Consider the following 15687-nt stretch of genomic DNA (forward strand, 5'->3'; position numbering starts at 1 on the left):
CATTCTTGGACTGTGTGAAGTTAGACATAATGGTGAAGAAATTCTCAATTAAAAAACTGTGACAAGCTGTATCATAGAGGTCAAGATAAGGAAAGAATCAGTGGAGTTGGATTCATGATCAACAAAAAATTGAAGAACAACATAACAAAATTTGACAGTATATCTGATCAAACAGCAAGTATTGTTGTTCAAATCTCAAAAAGATACACTCTTAAGATCATGATGTATCCCAAATTTATAATAAAGGAAAACATCATTTCAGAATTTTAATGGGAGACTTTAATGCCAGAATTGGTATACAACAATCAGATAAAGCTCAATGGGAAATTTTGGATATGGCATGACAGAAGATAGAAGAACAAGGTTAACAGAATCTGCAGGGAAAAAAAAAAAAAAAACGCACATCATGAATTCTTTTTTTTTTTTTTTTCAAGGAAAAAAACACCTAGGAAGTATACATGGAAAAACTAGTGAACACTTGACTTTATCCTCAGCAATAAGAAAAACATCTTTCAAGACTGCTCTGTTATAAACACCTTGGACATTGGAAGTGACATCGTATGGTACACAGTAAGATTCGAATCAATTGCCAAAAAGAAAGAAAAAAATGTTTTTAAATCAAAGCAAAACATAGATATACACAAATTCAACAGATATGTTCCAATATGAACTAAACAACAGATTTAAAAATCTCATTATAGATGACAATACTGATCCATCAAAAAGTAATGACATTATTACCCAAAACCCTTTACAATGCTCACTTGAAATAGCTGGTACAGAGAAAAGAAACAAGGCAAAATTTCTGAAGAAGCAAAACAGCTTATGAACAGAAATGAAACAATCAAATATCCTACAGAATAAAACCGAATACACTGAATTGTGCAAAATGATCAGAAAACATATCACAGAAGAAATAAGAAAATTCAATTGTAAATTCATATAACAAACAACTGAAAACAACCATGGTCTCTAAAAAGCCAGACAGCAATAAACAGATGGTTGCAGTCAAACTATAAGATAGGACCATAACCAGAGATAGATATGCTATAGCAAAAAGAATTGAAGAATTTTACTCAGTATTATATCAGGATGATGAATTAAATGAAGTAGTAGTAGAAGACAAATATAAAATAGCTGAAGTAAAACAGATTCTACCAGAAGAAGTTATGTGGAGCAAACAAAGCTTGCAAAATGGAAAAGCTGCAGGTGAGGATGGAGTTACAGCTGAACTTCTAAAAGCAGGTGGAGAAATGATCTACAAAATGTTAGCAAAATTATTTATCTTATGTCTGAAGAAAAATGATGTACCAAGAACATGGAAAAAGGCTACCCTATAATGAAGGTTTATTTTCTTGATCATGAGAATTAATAATAATATTTTTGGTTTAGAGATCAAGTGTTGATCAATTTTATTTATCAATTTTTTTTTATTTCACAGTTATTTCAGTTTTATAGTTACACATAATTGTGAAATTGTTTCAGCCTATATGTAAGTGCCTGAAGATGCCAACAGTTAAAGTGTGGCGAAACTAGTTGGTTAAGTTAATAAAATTGATCAACACTTGATCTGTAAACCAAAAATATTATTATTAAGGCTATCCTAATTCTGATGCATAAAAAATGTGAAGTAGAAGATTTAATGAAGTACTGACCCATCAAGTCTACTATCAACTCTAGACCTAGCACAACCAAAAGAACAGGCAGGCTTTTGAAGTGGCTTTAGTACAATGGACTATATTCAAGTTGTACAACAGATTAATGAACAGTGTAATGAATATCTTGGTTTTATTGATTATGAGAAAGCCTTTGATTCAGTAAAAACTTGTGCAATACTTACAGCATTACGAAACCAACAAGTGGAAAAGTCATACGTCAGGACCATCAAATCTATACACCAATGCCACAGCAGTAATTCACTTCAATGGAAACATCTTTACTGTGGAAATACAGAGAGGTATAAGACAGGGTGACACAATATCTCCAAAATTATTCACAGCATACCTAGAAGAAATATTCAAACTTCTTGATTGAGAAGGAAAGGTCTGAAGATAAATGGAAGATATTCAAGCCATTTATGCTTTGCAGGTGACATATTTATCTTTACTTGAACTGCACATAAATCACAGACTCCTATCCATGAACTGCAAAACAGCTGGCTTAAAGATAAACCTTGGCCAGCCTGGCTGGTCGAGTGGTTAGCGTATCTGCTCTCCAGCCAAAAGGCTGTGGGTTCAAATCCCACCATGGGCATGGATATTTGTGATTGTCTGTGGAAATACTAGTGATGGTGGTGAACGGCAGTAGATGGTGCTGGTGTAGTTCAGTAGGTTGATGGATTGAGCTGGTGGAGACAGAGCTTCGATCAGGTGCTCTCTCTCGATGAGTCTTTGAGCTCCCTGGAGGTGTCGAATAATAATAATAAACCTATAGAAGACCCAAGTTATGTTCAATAGCTGTCCAACCAAAAATAATAAAAATCAGTCATGATGAAATTAAACAAATAGATCATTACATACACTTAGGACAACAGATATCAATGGACAAAATATCATGATGAAATTAAAAGATGCATGATGCTTGGGTGAAAAGCATTTGGAAATTTACATTCAATATTCAAAAGCCAACTACCATTATGCCTGAAGAGAAAAGTGTTTAACCAATGTCTTCCTATATTGACATATGGCTGTGACACATGGACGCTAAATACAAAGGCAATTTAAAAATTAAGAACAACACAAATTAGTACGGAAAGAAGTATGCTTGGTATCACAAGACTGGATCACAAAAGGAATACATGGATAAGAAATCAAATCAAAGTTTCTGACATCACAGGAAGAGTGAAACATCTGATGTGGCAATGGGCTGAGCATATTGCTCAAAGACAAGATCAACATTGGACAAAAGAAGTACAGTTACACCCTGAGTTACGTAAGTAATGCGTTGCATAAACCTTTACGTAACTCGAATTTTACGTAAGTCGAATTTGTAAATTACATAAATACAATAAAATGTTCAATGGCTACTCATACCGCTGTCTTACATTAATTATTTTGCCATTAATCAGATATTTTCCATTTTTAATATTTTTCATTTTTGGGGTGATTAAAAAAAAATTCAATTATAAAAAAATTTATCAATTGTATTTGAATAACATACATACTGTAAATATGAAAAATACATAATATAAAACAATATAAAATTAAACTTAAATATTCGCTTTTCAAATAAAAAAATGTTTTGACTGCTAAACTGGCTGTTCTGCGGGAAGTTTTACTCCTTTTGATGTTGAAGACTGAGGGTAGTCGGACATAATCTTCTCCTGGATAATCAGTAAACTTAACGGTATCCGCTTCTGTGTCAGATCATCGATCCAGTTAGACAACAATTTCTTCATCTCTGATATCGGGCCCAGCCTCTTCTTGGTAATAATTGTACCCTTCAACGTTACCGCACCTTTCGTGCTTTGATAAACCAGACTACAATAAAACTATAACCATTCCTTACATTGAAGGGACATCAGATAAAATAAACAGAATACTACAAAAATACAACCACAAAGCCACCTTAAACCTCCTGCAAAATTAAAAAGCTTACTCAACTCATCCAAAGACCCACTCCTTCTGCTGGTTAACCCTGGAGTATACCGTATTTATTGCACCTGTAATGTACCATATATAGGGGAAACAGGATGCACAATTCCTATCAGACAAAAGGAAAGTAAAAGACACATTAAATATAACAACTATGGCAAAGCTGGCCTTTCTGATCATGCCCTGAACACTTCACATAGAATTGACTGGAAAAGCATCAGTTATTTACATCACACCAAAACATGGTATGAACGCAAATTTAAGGAAGCCTGTGAGATTCTTGTCAACCACCTCAATCTGAACAATAATGATGGTCTAAAAATCCCAAGCATATGGAAGGCACATATTCTACCCATAGAACCTTTCTCTCTAAGAGTTAACTATAAACAGGACTGTAAATAATCTAGAATCCTAAATCTAAAATAACAATTGTAATGTTAAAAATAGGACATCATTGTTACTGTAAGAAAACTATCTATAAGAAAGAAAGTTTTTCTCATATTATCTTAAATAGAATTTGGCTTTGATGTAGTTTCTAAATAATTAATTTGTAATTTTATGTGTATTTTTTTTTCACTAAGGTCATGCCAATAGAATAAATGGTGATCAAATCATTGTTTCTTTAGCTTACTGGGTGAAATGTAACTCAGCTTGTCATTGTATATGCTCGAGATGATGACCTTTATAGGAAGGTCGAAACATCAGGAAATTAAAAGAGTTATTTATAACACGGTTGTAAAGTCCATAATTTCTAAAATGAATGCGGATCACCATGCAACACTAAAAGAAAGGATAAGAATTGGAAAAATTTGAATATTAAAATATAATAGTTTAAAATATAAAATATCTGCCTTTAAAAAAAGTAACAAAAAATTTTAATTCTTACCATTTTCAGGTTTAAGTTGACTAAAGCAACCTGAATCGATCAATGATCCTGCTGATGCTTTTCTTACATTAGCCACACTATCTGAGCAGCATTTCATATTTAAAACTCCATTTGTCTCTTTGTTAGCATAGTCTGTACATTGTTCAGATAAGTTACCTTTAGAATGTAATAAATGTTGTTTTCCACAAGTGCTGTATATTATTCCATTCAGAGGAGCATCTTTAATTCTTTCTGATTTTGATTTTTCAGTATGGCTTCCATTTAAATGCCTCCATAAGAAAGATGGATTTGGCTCAAGATCAGTTTGATTTTCCATGTCTTCATTCCTGGTAATCCCATTGGAATAATCATTAGTTCTAGCATAGCATGTTGCCTGATTAGCATAAACTGGATGTTCATCAGATCCTGATAAATGCTTCCGAGGTAAAGGAACTGGTGTCTTACAAACAACAGGGGGTACTGGGGGTTTAGAATCTTTTACTTCCTTTGTCTGTCCATTTAAAATATTGCAATATATAGTGCAACATGATGTATCTATCCATTTCCGATCACAAGCTGTATTTTTCCCACTGCAATGCGTTACAACAGTGCCCTTGTAGTCTTCATTTATAATTTTAAAATTTTCTACTAGTTTTTGATGTCGATCATCATTTTTTGCACTGATATTGGAAGCCTGACTTTCTTTTTGTATTTTATCATCTTTCTCATACTTACTAATGAAATTCAGGAATGTGTTTGACTGATTGTAAATGTTCTTTATGTCCTGCCTAGATTTAGAACACTGAGGAAATGAGTCTGTATCAGGTGAACTTTTACTGGAAGAATTTTGACTACTTTCAGGAGTTGGTTTAGAGGATGTTTCTGTACTACTTGAGTTACATTTAGCATTTGGAAATTTAGACTTCCTTTGATTTACTGGTGATAAAAGTACTAAATTTTCTTCGTAACTGCGAACTGCCTTTTTAACAGAACTGGTTTTCTTTACATCACATGAAAAGCTTGTATCTGCAGGAGACTCTTCTGAATTTGCATTACCTGCATTTTTTATAATGCCATCCTCTTTACATTTTGATGAAAATTTATTTCCTGAAAGTGTTAACTGTTTCTTTTGATTAGTCACTGTCATTTGAAGTATATTATGTGAAGGAGAAACAGTTTTTTGACTAATATTGCCATTTTTTAAAACACTTTTTTGTGTTAGTCTATTTTCATTCTTAACTGGCACTGAAGTTGGAATATTTGAAATTATCGGAGACTTTGACAAGGATGTTTGCTTTGACTTAGTGATAATGCTTGATGAATTAACTGGAGCGTTATCAAACGTTGTAAGAGAATTGAATTTATCTGTTAAAAATGCTACACTAGATTCAATATTGTTCACATCCACATTAGTTTCTGAATTCAAATATTCATCTTTGACTTTTATCCATGTGCCTTCCTTCTTTTTCCATAAACTGGGTGGTATTCTTGATTTCCCATTTTGATGTGAGTTTGTAATTAAATTACTGGTATTACTTAAATCAGAAGAATGTAGATCCTCATTTGTAGAGTTTTCTTTATCAGTGATATTGTCTTTGTAAACTGAAGCATTTATTAAATGATCTACTTCTGTAGATGTATGAGTATCATTTTCTGTTTCTTTAAATAAACCAACTTTGCTATTAAGTCTATCCTGTGCTTCCTGATTTTTAATAGATTGCTGTTTTGAAATACACGAAGAGGATAAATTATAATTAGTAATTCGAGATTTACTGTTATTAACATTTTCTTTGGATTTACATTTCTTGACATAATTTTGTTTTGCACCATTTAAAAGTGTCGTATGTCCTTTAGATGTACAAGTGTATTCTGGTAATAACGATCCAGGAGGACAAGAAACAGAGGATTTATAAATGTTTAAAGGTCCATTTACAGTAACAGATGAGGCACTGCATGAAATTGGCACAGATTGTCCTTTTTTAGCAGAACTATTTGATAGGTCCTGTGACTGAAAAATCTTATTTTCTGAGACTGGAACTTTATGCAGAGGAGGATTAGAAACACTGATTAGTTTTGAGGATGTCCCTGAGTTTCTTGAATTATGTGCACTGGCAGGAGTTTTATCACAAACAGAATCAGATTTAATAGAATTAGGTGTTAAAGATGAATGACTTGGGCTAAAACCATTATGATAAGATTTCTTATAAAAAGGATCAGAAATAATTAAGTTATGTTCTTGGCATAATGTTGTAAGGCTTTTAGAAATAGGTTTAACATTTTTTGTGGACAAATGCTGAGTATTATATTTCGGAAGTGATGAGCTTCTTGTAAGTTTTGATGATGGATGAGAAATATCAGCATTTTCAAATTTGTCTTTAATCTGAGACCATTTAGGAGATGATTTAAGACTTCCAACTTTTAATTTCTCTTGTCCACTTATTCCTAATGCTGAAACTGTTTTTCTTTCAGAGAGAACATGTTTATGTGATTCTGAATGTAGCTTACTGGATGGTAGATTTTTATAGGAAACAGGTTTGGACCCATAAGATACTTTGGTAGACTTTCCCCCAACACTATTTATATTTCCTGATGAGTACCTAGTATGAACTAATGGACAGGACAATCGTGGCTCCTTTTCTTGCTTACCTTTTATACTTGTTCTTTTTTCTGATGTATGAGTTAAGTTATTTTTTAAATTGTTACTTACTGATGACATGATGTTATAATAACCATGATGCTACAGTAGACACCAAGAACTACTTTCTATGCAGTCTTTTAAATCTTGTTAATCCACATTACTTTTTCCTATATTGTTATATCTTTATTTCGGATCAGTTTTCTGATTCAGCATCTTGGTCTTAAATTCCTTTCCTATACATACATAAAAATAAATTTAATAACTTATAAAGAAATCAGGTTATTTTTACAAAACTGTACACCAAACAAAATAAGCATGAAAAGGTATTAATTATTCTTATAATTTAAAGAATAATTAATACCTTTAAAGTTATAAAGATTATAAAGCAACAATAAAAATATAATCATAAAGCTCTGCTTAATGAGTCTATATTTGAAAAACCAATGAGGACTTCAAATCACATCAATACCTTTATGACCATTATGACAATTATGATGCCTCCCTGCACAGATAAAATCATGTCATCTTCTAGAAAAAAGTACACTGATAATTCTTAGGGTTTCCGTGAAATAGTTTCATGTAGCTCTTAAATGAAAACATTAAGCAAAAATAATAAAGCATAAATGGTAACTAGGATGCCCAAATATTCCATAAGTCTAAATTCAGTTCTAATTAAAATGAATTTTTTACAAATTATATTAAAAGAATCTAAAAAGTATGTAGGCACTGTTGGAGATATATATCCAACGGTACCTAGCTTTGTATATATTGTTTAAAATTATTTTTAAGTCATATTTTTAACTTGAAATTTTTAAAATTCTTAATCCTTCAAAATCTGTTGTCTATTTTATTCATCTCTCCACTATTAGTTCCATTCATTTTTTTTTATTTTTTTATAATCAAGTATATATCTTTATGTTCACATTCATTGCATACAATTAATGGAGACAAAAACGCACATGTTGGAGCAATTACTTTACTTATAATTAAGAAATAATGCTCAACATTTTGGTGTCTATATCGAGGTCATCATCCATATGAACAAGACAAAAGCAACATGATATTACACAAAAGTAAGTTAAATCTAACCACTTTGCTAGATGACCTCTGGTGAAAAACAAAGACACAAAATGAATAAAATTTAAAAATAAATAAAAATTAAAATTAAAAAAAAATGAATAAATACTATTTTATACATGATAAGTACAATAACATACAGATGTTAAAAAAATTACAGCAGAACTAGATCAAATGCATCTTTATACACAGTCCTGTTTGTATTAAGATTTTAAAACCCCTACCTCCGTATGAGACCGGCTAACTCACTTTCTGTCGAAAGAGACAAGATAAAGATTCCTCACATCACTGACAGGAATCAAACCCAGGTCTTTCTGTAATAACATACAGATGATTAAAAAAAAATACAGAATAACTACATCAAATGCATCTTTACAGGCCTGTTTGTCTTAAGGTTTTCTCTTATTGGGGTTCTGCAATCTTATTCTGGATCCTATTTGGGTTGCAGATGGGACTTTCAGATTCTTAAAATTACTAATCCACCATTCTTATTGAGATTAAGATGATGAATCAGCATTTCACAAACTTCCCTGAATTTTCTTTCTTTCCAGTTAAATCTGTGGCATGTTTGGAGTGCATGGTCTGACCTGTTTTATCATAATGAAGAAATTTGATGTGGCATTTTTGTTCATCTTTTCTTGTTGGAATTGTGCATCCTGTTTCCCCTATGTAGAGTAAGTTACAGGTGCACTGAATTTTGTAAATCTCTGGGTGGGCAAGGTAAGGAAGGGGAATCTTTGGATGAGCTGAGTATACTTTTTAATTTTGCAGGAGGTTTGAAAGTTATCTAAATATCGCATATCTGTAGTGTTCTATTTATTTTTTTTCCAATATTTCCCTAATGTATGGTATGACTATTACATTTTTGTAATATTTTTTACCTTTCATGGGATTATTATTGAGGATCTTGTCAACTGTTTTTTTGTTGTAGCCATTTTTTATAAAGGTTTGGCTAATGATTTCATATGTCTTCTTCAGTACCTGCTCATCGGAGCAAATTGTTATGGCCCTAGTTTTTGTGTTGTATAGTGGTATGAATCTTTGTGTATGTATTCGCCTGTGTGTGTGTAGGTTTGCAGAAGACCGGGAAGGACAGACAACCTGAGGGAAGATGTGTGACAAGTGTGTCTAGAAAGGGAAGAGCAGTAGACCATCCTTCACGGGCTACTGCAAACTTACACGCAGGCCAATACATACACAAAGATTCATACCACCACCAAACACAAAAACTAGGGGTCATTAGCACCCTCAAACATAGATCCTAACAATTTGAGCTGATGCAAAATTAAAAGGTATACTCAGCTTATCCAAAGATCCCCTTCCTTACCTTGCCCAGGGGTTCACAAAATTCAGTGCGCCTTCAACTTACACTACATAGGGGAAACAGCATACACAATTCCAACAAGAAAATACAAACGAGACATCAAATTCATTCATTATGGTAAAACAGGCCTGTCAGATTATGCACTCCAAACATGCCACAGAATTAACTGGAAAGGCACCAAGTTCTTATACTGCACCAAAACCTGGTTTGAAAGAAAACCCAAGAAAGCTTGCGATTATCCTAATCTCAACAATGATGATGGATTAGTAATTCCAAGAATCTGGAAGACTCATCTGCAACCCAAATAGGATCCAGAATAAGATGGTAGAACCCCAATAAAAGAAAACCTTAAGACAAGCAGGACTGTAAAGATGCATCTGATGTAGTTCTGCTGTAATTTTTTTTAATCATCTGTATATTATTACAGAATGACCTGAGTTTGATTCCTGTCAGTGATGTGAAGAACCTTTATCTGGTCTCTTTCGACAGAAGGGCAAGTTAGCCGGTCTCATACAGAGGTAGGGTTTTTTTTCACCCAGAACAGGCAAACCAGCCCCATGAACACATGCTTCTACATAGGACACCTTCAGGAATAAGGAGTAACCAATCTATTTCGTAGGATTTGGGTTCCAAATGCCTACACGGTAAAATGTGTAGGTCTACACGTGAGCTTAAATTAGGATAGGATGTTATTACACTTATTATATATAAAGAAGTATTTATTGATTTTATTTTTATTGACATCAATTTTTTAATTTTTTTTTTTTAATTTTTATTTTATTTTATTGTGATTTTATATATAATTTTTCCTTCACCAGATGTCAGGCTAGTATAAATATTTGATTAACAAAGCAGATTAACTTAGTTTGGTGTAGTATCATGTAGCTTCTTGTTCATATGCATGTTTTTCTGATGACATCGATATACTGGCCGAAACGTCGCATGTTATTTCTAAAGTCAAATAATTGTTCTAACACAGGGTTTCCTCAAACTTTTTCTACGGCGGAACACTTCACATATGAAATTTTCATGGAACACCTTGGTTATTTTGTAATGTATTAATTAATAATTATTTGGTAATTTAGCTAATTTTTATTAATTAATAATTGATAATTAGTTATTAATTCATAATTAATTAAACATCAATTAAGCCATCATTAAACTAATTAGTGCTGACAAATTAATTAAAAAATGACAAATTCCAGAACTACTTGCAGAACACCTATTCACCTTCCCGGAACACAGTTTGAGAAACCCTGCTCTAACATATGGGTTTTTTGTCTCTATAAATTGTACACAATAAACGCTGATCACTGTGTAACATTGAAAGAAAAAATTTATGTTCGCATATTTGTTCTACATCCTCAGTTTTTTTTGTCATCATACATTCTTTAGTTCAATCAAGTTCAGTACTGAACATTATGTCATCCCTACTTTCTTCAAAGTACACACCCAGGTATGTCATTTAAATACTTTTAATATAATTTGTAAAAACTTTCATTTTAATTAGAACCAAATTTAGAATTAGGTTGGAATACAGGGAAGCTTCATTACCAAATAAGGCTCTGGTACTGGCAGCTTACTATACATAGATAATTTTCTCATCTTAAATCAAGGACTATACTGAAGAATTACGTTTGTTCTTTACAACCCCAAACATTAGGTTTTTGTTTTTTTTTAAACAAAGAAACTAGGATCAAACCAAAAATTGCTTGAAATTCTTCACAAGAAACTAGCCATTACTGATTACCTACAGAAAGGAAATTTCAACTACATCTTGATTTTTCTTAATTTCATATATAATATGAATAACCAAAGCACTGCTCAAAAGATGCAAAGAAATACCAAATCTTCAAAAAAGATAATAAACATATGCAAATCCATTATACTGAAAAATAACTGCCCAAGTCTAAAATAAGTAAATAAATAAAATAATGAGCACTCACAACATAAATTCAAATAAATCACTCAATCCATGTGAGAAGTACAGTGGAACCTCAGTTGTCGAACAATTCGTTCCCAAAGGCTATTCGGAAACCAAATTGTTCAAAAACTGAAACCATTTTCCCATAAGAATTAATGTAAAATGGATTAATCCATTCCTGAAACCCAAATGATTGTTTATTTAAACCTTTACAACAGTACTTCATGCATAAGATCATATACAAACATAATGAAAATGCATAAAATCTTACATAAGAAGGATAAACACAATAAATAAATAAAATAAAAACGAAAATTTAACTTCACTTTAACAATATATACGGAGGAGAGTTGATGGTGTAAGTGGAAGGAGGTTAGTAAGGGGAGGTCCCCTTCAATAAAAACATCAGGTTACTGTCCTGGATTTTTTTCTCTTTCTCCTTTCTGTCTCTTGGCACCACTTGACCCTGCTCAATAACTCGGCCTTTGTCTCACTAAAAACCTGTCCAATGACATTTGTTTTTGCCTGCATTTTAAAATGTTTCTGAAGTAAGACATGGCACTATCACTGAAATGGTTTATGATGCAGTTTGCTACAGCTTTGTGAGGGTGATATCTTGCCACAAAACTTTGCACGTAACCCCATTTCACACACATTTCTTTGATCAGGGAACTAGGAACATCCTCAATCCCTTCCCTTGTGTCTGAAGACATTTCCTCCACCTCCGTCTTTTGCTGCTCCTTCTGAAGATGTTCCAGTTCTTCCGTGGTGAGCTCATTTCTGTAATCCTCCACATCAACATTATCAACTTCAAAGCCCATGCGTTTGCCCAGAGATACAATATCATCGACAAGAGCAACATGCTCAGCCTCAATGTTTCTGTCTACTACACAGTCTGGTCACAATTTCCTCCAGGCCAAGTTCATCGTCCTGTAAGTCACTTGCGCCAAGGCTCTGGCAAGGATACTTAATGGAGGATGTTGAAGCGATTTTTCCAGAATTCTCTGAGTGTTAATTCTGTGTCAGAGGTCACTTCAAAACACCTTTGAAACAGTGCTTTGGTGTAGAGTTTCTTAAAGTTCGACATGACCTACTGGTCCATGAGCTGAATTAGAGAAGTTGTGTTAGGGGGCAGAAACTTCACTGTAATAAAATCAGACTCCTCCACTAACTCGTCCTCCAAGCCTGGAGGATGAGCAGGAGCATTGTCCATCACAAGAAGGCATCTAATTGGGAAATTTTTTTCTTGAAGGTATTTTCTCACACTTGGGGCAAAGACTTCATGGATCCACTCAATAAACAATTGCCCCTGGTTACCCAAGCCTTATATTAGCCCTCCACATAACAGGCAATTTACTTTTCATCACGTTATTTTTCTTAAACATCCTCCGATTCTCAGAGTGGTACACAAGCAATGGCTTGACCTTGAAGTCCCCACTTGCGTTTCCACATAGCAAAAGAGTCAGCCTGTCCTTCATTGGCTTGTGTCCTGGCAATGCTTTTTCCTCCTGAGTGATGTAAGTCCTCTTTCGCAATTTTTTTCAAAATAGGCCGATTTCATCACAGTTGAACGCTTGTTGGGTAAGAAAACCCTCAGCCTTTACACAGTCACTAAATTCTTGCACATATTTCTCAGCATCTTCTCGGTTTGAACTCGCAGCCTCCCCATGCCTAACCGCACTATGTATACCACTTCTCCTCTTAAATTTCTCGAACCACCCTCTACTAGCTTTTGAATACATCAGTATCAGCACTTGTATCAGGGTTTTTCTTTAACAGGTCATCATGTAATCACCTCACTTTTTCACAAATTATAGCCTCAGAAACACTACCACCAGCTAACTGTTTCTCGTTTATCCAAATCAGCAACAATTTTTCCACTTCTTCAATCGTCTGCGATTTTTGTTTAGTAAGAATTTTTACTCCTCTTTCAACATCAGCTCTCTTGATCGCCTCTTTATTTTTGAATATTGTACACATTGCTGATTTCGCCATACCGAACTACACAGCAAGATTCGAGACACGAACGCCATTTTCATGTTTGGATATGATTTATTTTTTCATCTCTATCGTGGTTCTAACAACTTTTCTTTTCACTTTGCTCCTATCACTATTGTGATATCAGCATGGTGGCTTAATTAATAATAATTTATGGAAAAAAAAACAACAAAACACAAAGAAAATCAAGAAAACTCACTGCAAATTCAACCAGGTGTCTTTACTGAACGAAGGCTGCCACATAATTGACGCTTTCCCGCCTTTCAGCTCAGCACGCGAGGCACGTGGTTGTCGTTTTGCCTGTTCGGGAACCGAATTGTTCGAGAACAGAGGCGTTCGACAACCGAGGTTCCACTGTACTTTTAAATGACTGTTTCCCATGAAAATTCAGTGTCAAATGGAAAATTAAGATAATCAGTATTCAATATTGATGGCATCATCATCTTGAAGCATATATGTAAGATTAAAACCATTTTTAGATTCATATTTTCTATGGACATTTTTTTTTCAGATGAGTTTAAAAAATAGACATAAAATGCTCAATTGCAAATAACACGTCATGCAGTATCAAACTAGTTTAAGGGTTATTAAATGTTTATTGGAATGTTTTAAATCTTAACATAAACTTCGTTGATTTTGTGCAATAAAATAGTTTGATACTGCATGACGTGTTATTTGCAACCGAGCATTTTATGTCTATTTATGCACAGATTGAGAGTGTGTGGGCTGCAGACACCGGTAAACAAGAAAAAGAGGGGTGATATAGTAGAGGTCTATAAACTTCTAAAAGGATGTCATAGGATATTACATGATAAAATTTTTAATTATGGTGGGGGCTAAGTTTATGTGCAGTTAAGAAAGGAATGAGGATAGAATGAGACAAAAAAAAGATCAAAATGAAAATAGTTTCAGTGATACTTTCTCTCTCTCTCTGTGAACGAAACAATTTGCATGTGGAAATAGTGCATCTATCTAGTGTCAATAAGTTTAAGAGAAGGTATGACAGGTGCTGTGGGTGATGTATGGCCTCCCACGTTGAGTCCTTGATTTCCCAGAAATCTCTGATTATAATAATGATGATAGTAATAATAAACCTTATTAAAATATATATATATATCATTAAAAGAAACACACGTATAAACCGCAGTGAAAATTATTTAATTGTAAATAATTTTCACTGTGGTTTATACGTGTGTTTCTTTTAATGATGATCGCCCCACAGGTTTCGTTATTTAAAAAAAAATATATATATATATATGTGTGTGATTTCTGCATCACTCTACATATATGATATAGGGTGATGCAAAAATTGCTGTTCAGGAAATCAACTGGTGAGTGGTAATAAGGAGAGGAACTCATTTTCCAGCATACTTATGATTTATTCCAAATAGTCTTGAAAGTTCACTTTTCAGATATTACTCTGGTATAAAAATGTATTGTCCTTCAGAATTAAATTTATAAAGCATACTTCTCCTACATCTGAAATTGTACATTGTTACACTATAGCTCTCATATATCAGAAAAATCTCTAAAAAATTTAACATTAATAAAAGGATACGGGAAAAAAATGTAAAAATCAATACAAAATTCAAAATTTTGCCTACCTGAAATACAGTGCATACAAAAATGGAACAAACTGCCCATAGCAACTCAGTGATAAACCACATAATGCACCTGCATGGTTATTAAGTAAGATGTGGATATAAATCAGACAACAGCAGTGCTGTTGTTGCCTAATTTATTTCACTTTTTTCCTTTGAGTTCCCTCTGCACGCACGCACACACATACAGAAAGAGAGAGAGACACTGCTGGACTCGATATAAAACATGTTTAATGAAGGCAAGGCTCCTCACAACTAATCCATCACTTGCACAAGTGAAAAAGGTAAAGAATAAAGAAAATAATTAAATGAATTAAGCTAGCTACCTTAATTTGGCCGACTCACCCCCAAAGAGCAGGTGAGTTGGCCAGATTTAAGGTGAGCACTGTTGTTCAATCAATATATTAATGATATTCAAAAGGACCTGATAGGAGGTTTCAATTGTTTGCTGATGGTGCAAAGACAGGCAGGACAATTAGGGATGCTACTGATATGCAGCATTTACATAATCTCCAATAGGCTGGAACTGTGGGTAAATGATAATGGTTATCAATTCAATGTTAGTAAGTGTAAAGTTAGGCACTTCAATGACATATTGGTGGGTGTATCATTACACCCTCCATGGCATCAGCAGACTCATCCTCGAAGATTAACTGACAACATATTT

General features: G+C 33.4%; 1 long non-coding RNA gene across 1 annotated transcript in view; it reads right to left on the bottom strand.

Annotated features, from left to right (window-relative positions):
• Positions 1 to 15687, bottom strand: part of LOC150109424 (uncharacterized) — an 89588-nt gene that overhangs the window by 36280 nt on the left and 37621 nt on the right. Inside the window, exon 2 of the long non-coding RNA XR_016550327.1 lies at positions 7166 to 7329. This is a non-coding gene — a long non-coding RNA (uncharacterized LOC150109424). The remainder of the gene's footprint in view (positions 1 to 7165; positions 7330 to 15687) is intronic.

The sequence above is a fragment of the Typopeltis vanoorti genome, chromosome 2, assembly GCF_054136105.1.
Source record: "Typopeltis vanoorti isolate ZY-2024b chromosome 2, IOZ_Tvanoo_1.0, whole genome shotgun sequence".
NCBI lineage: Eukaryota > Metazoa > Arthropoda > Arachnida > Uropygi > Thelyphonidae > Typopeltis > Typopeltis vanoorti.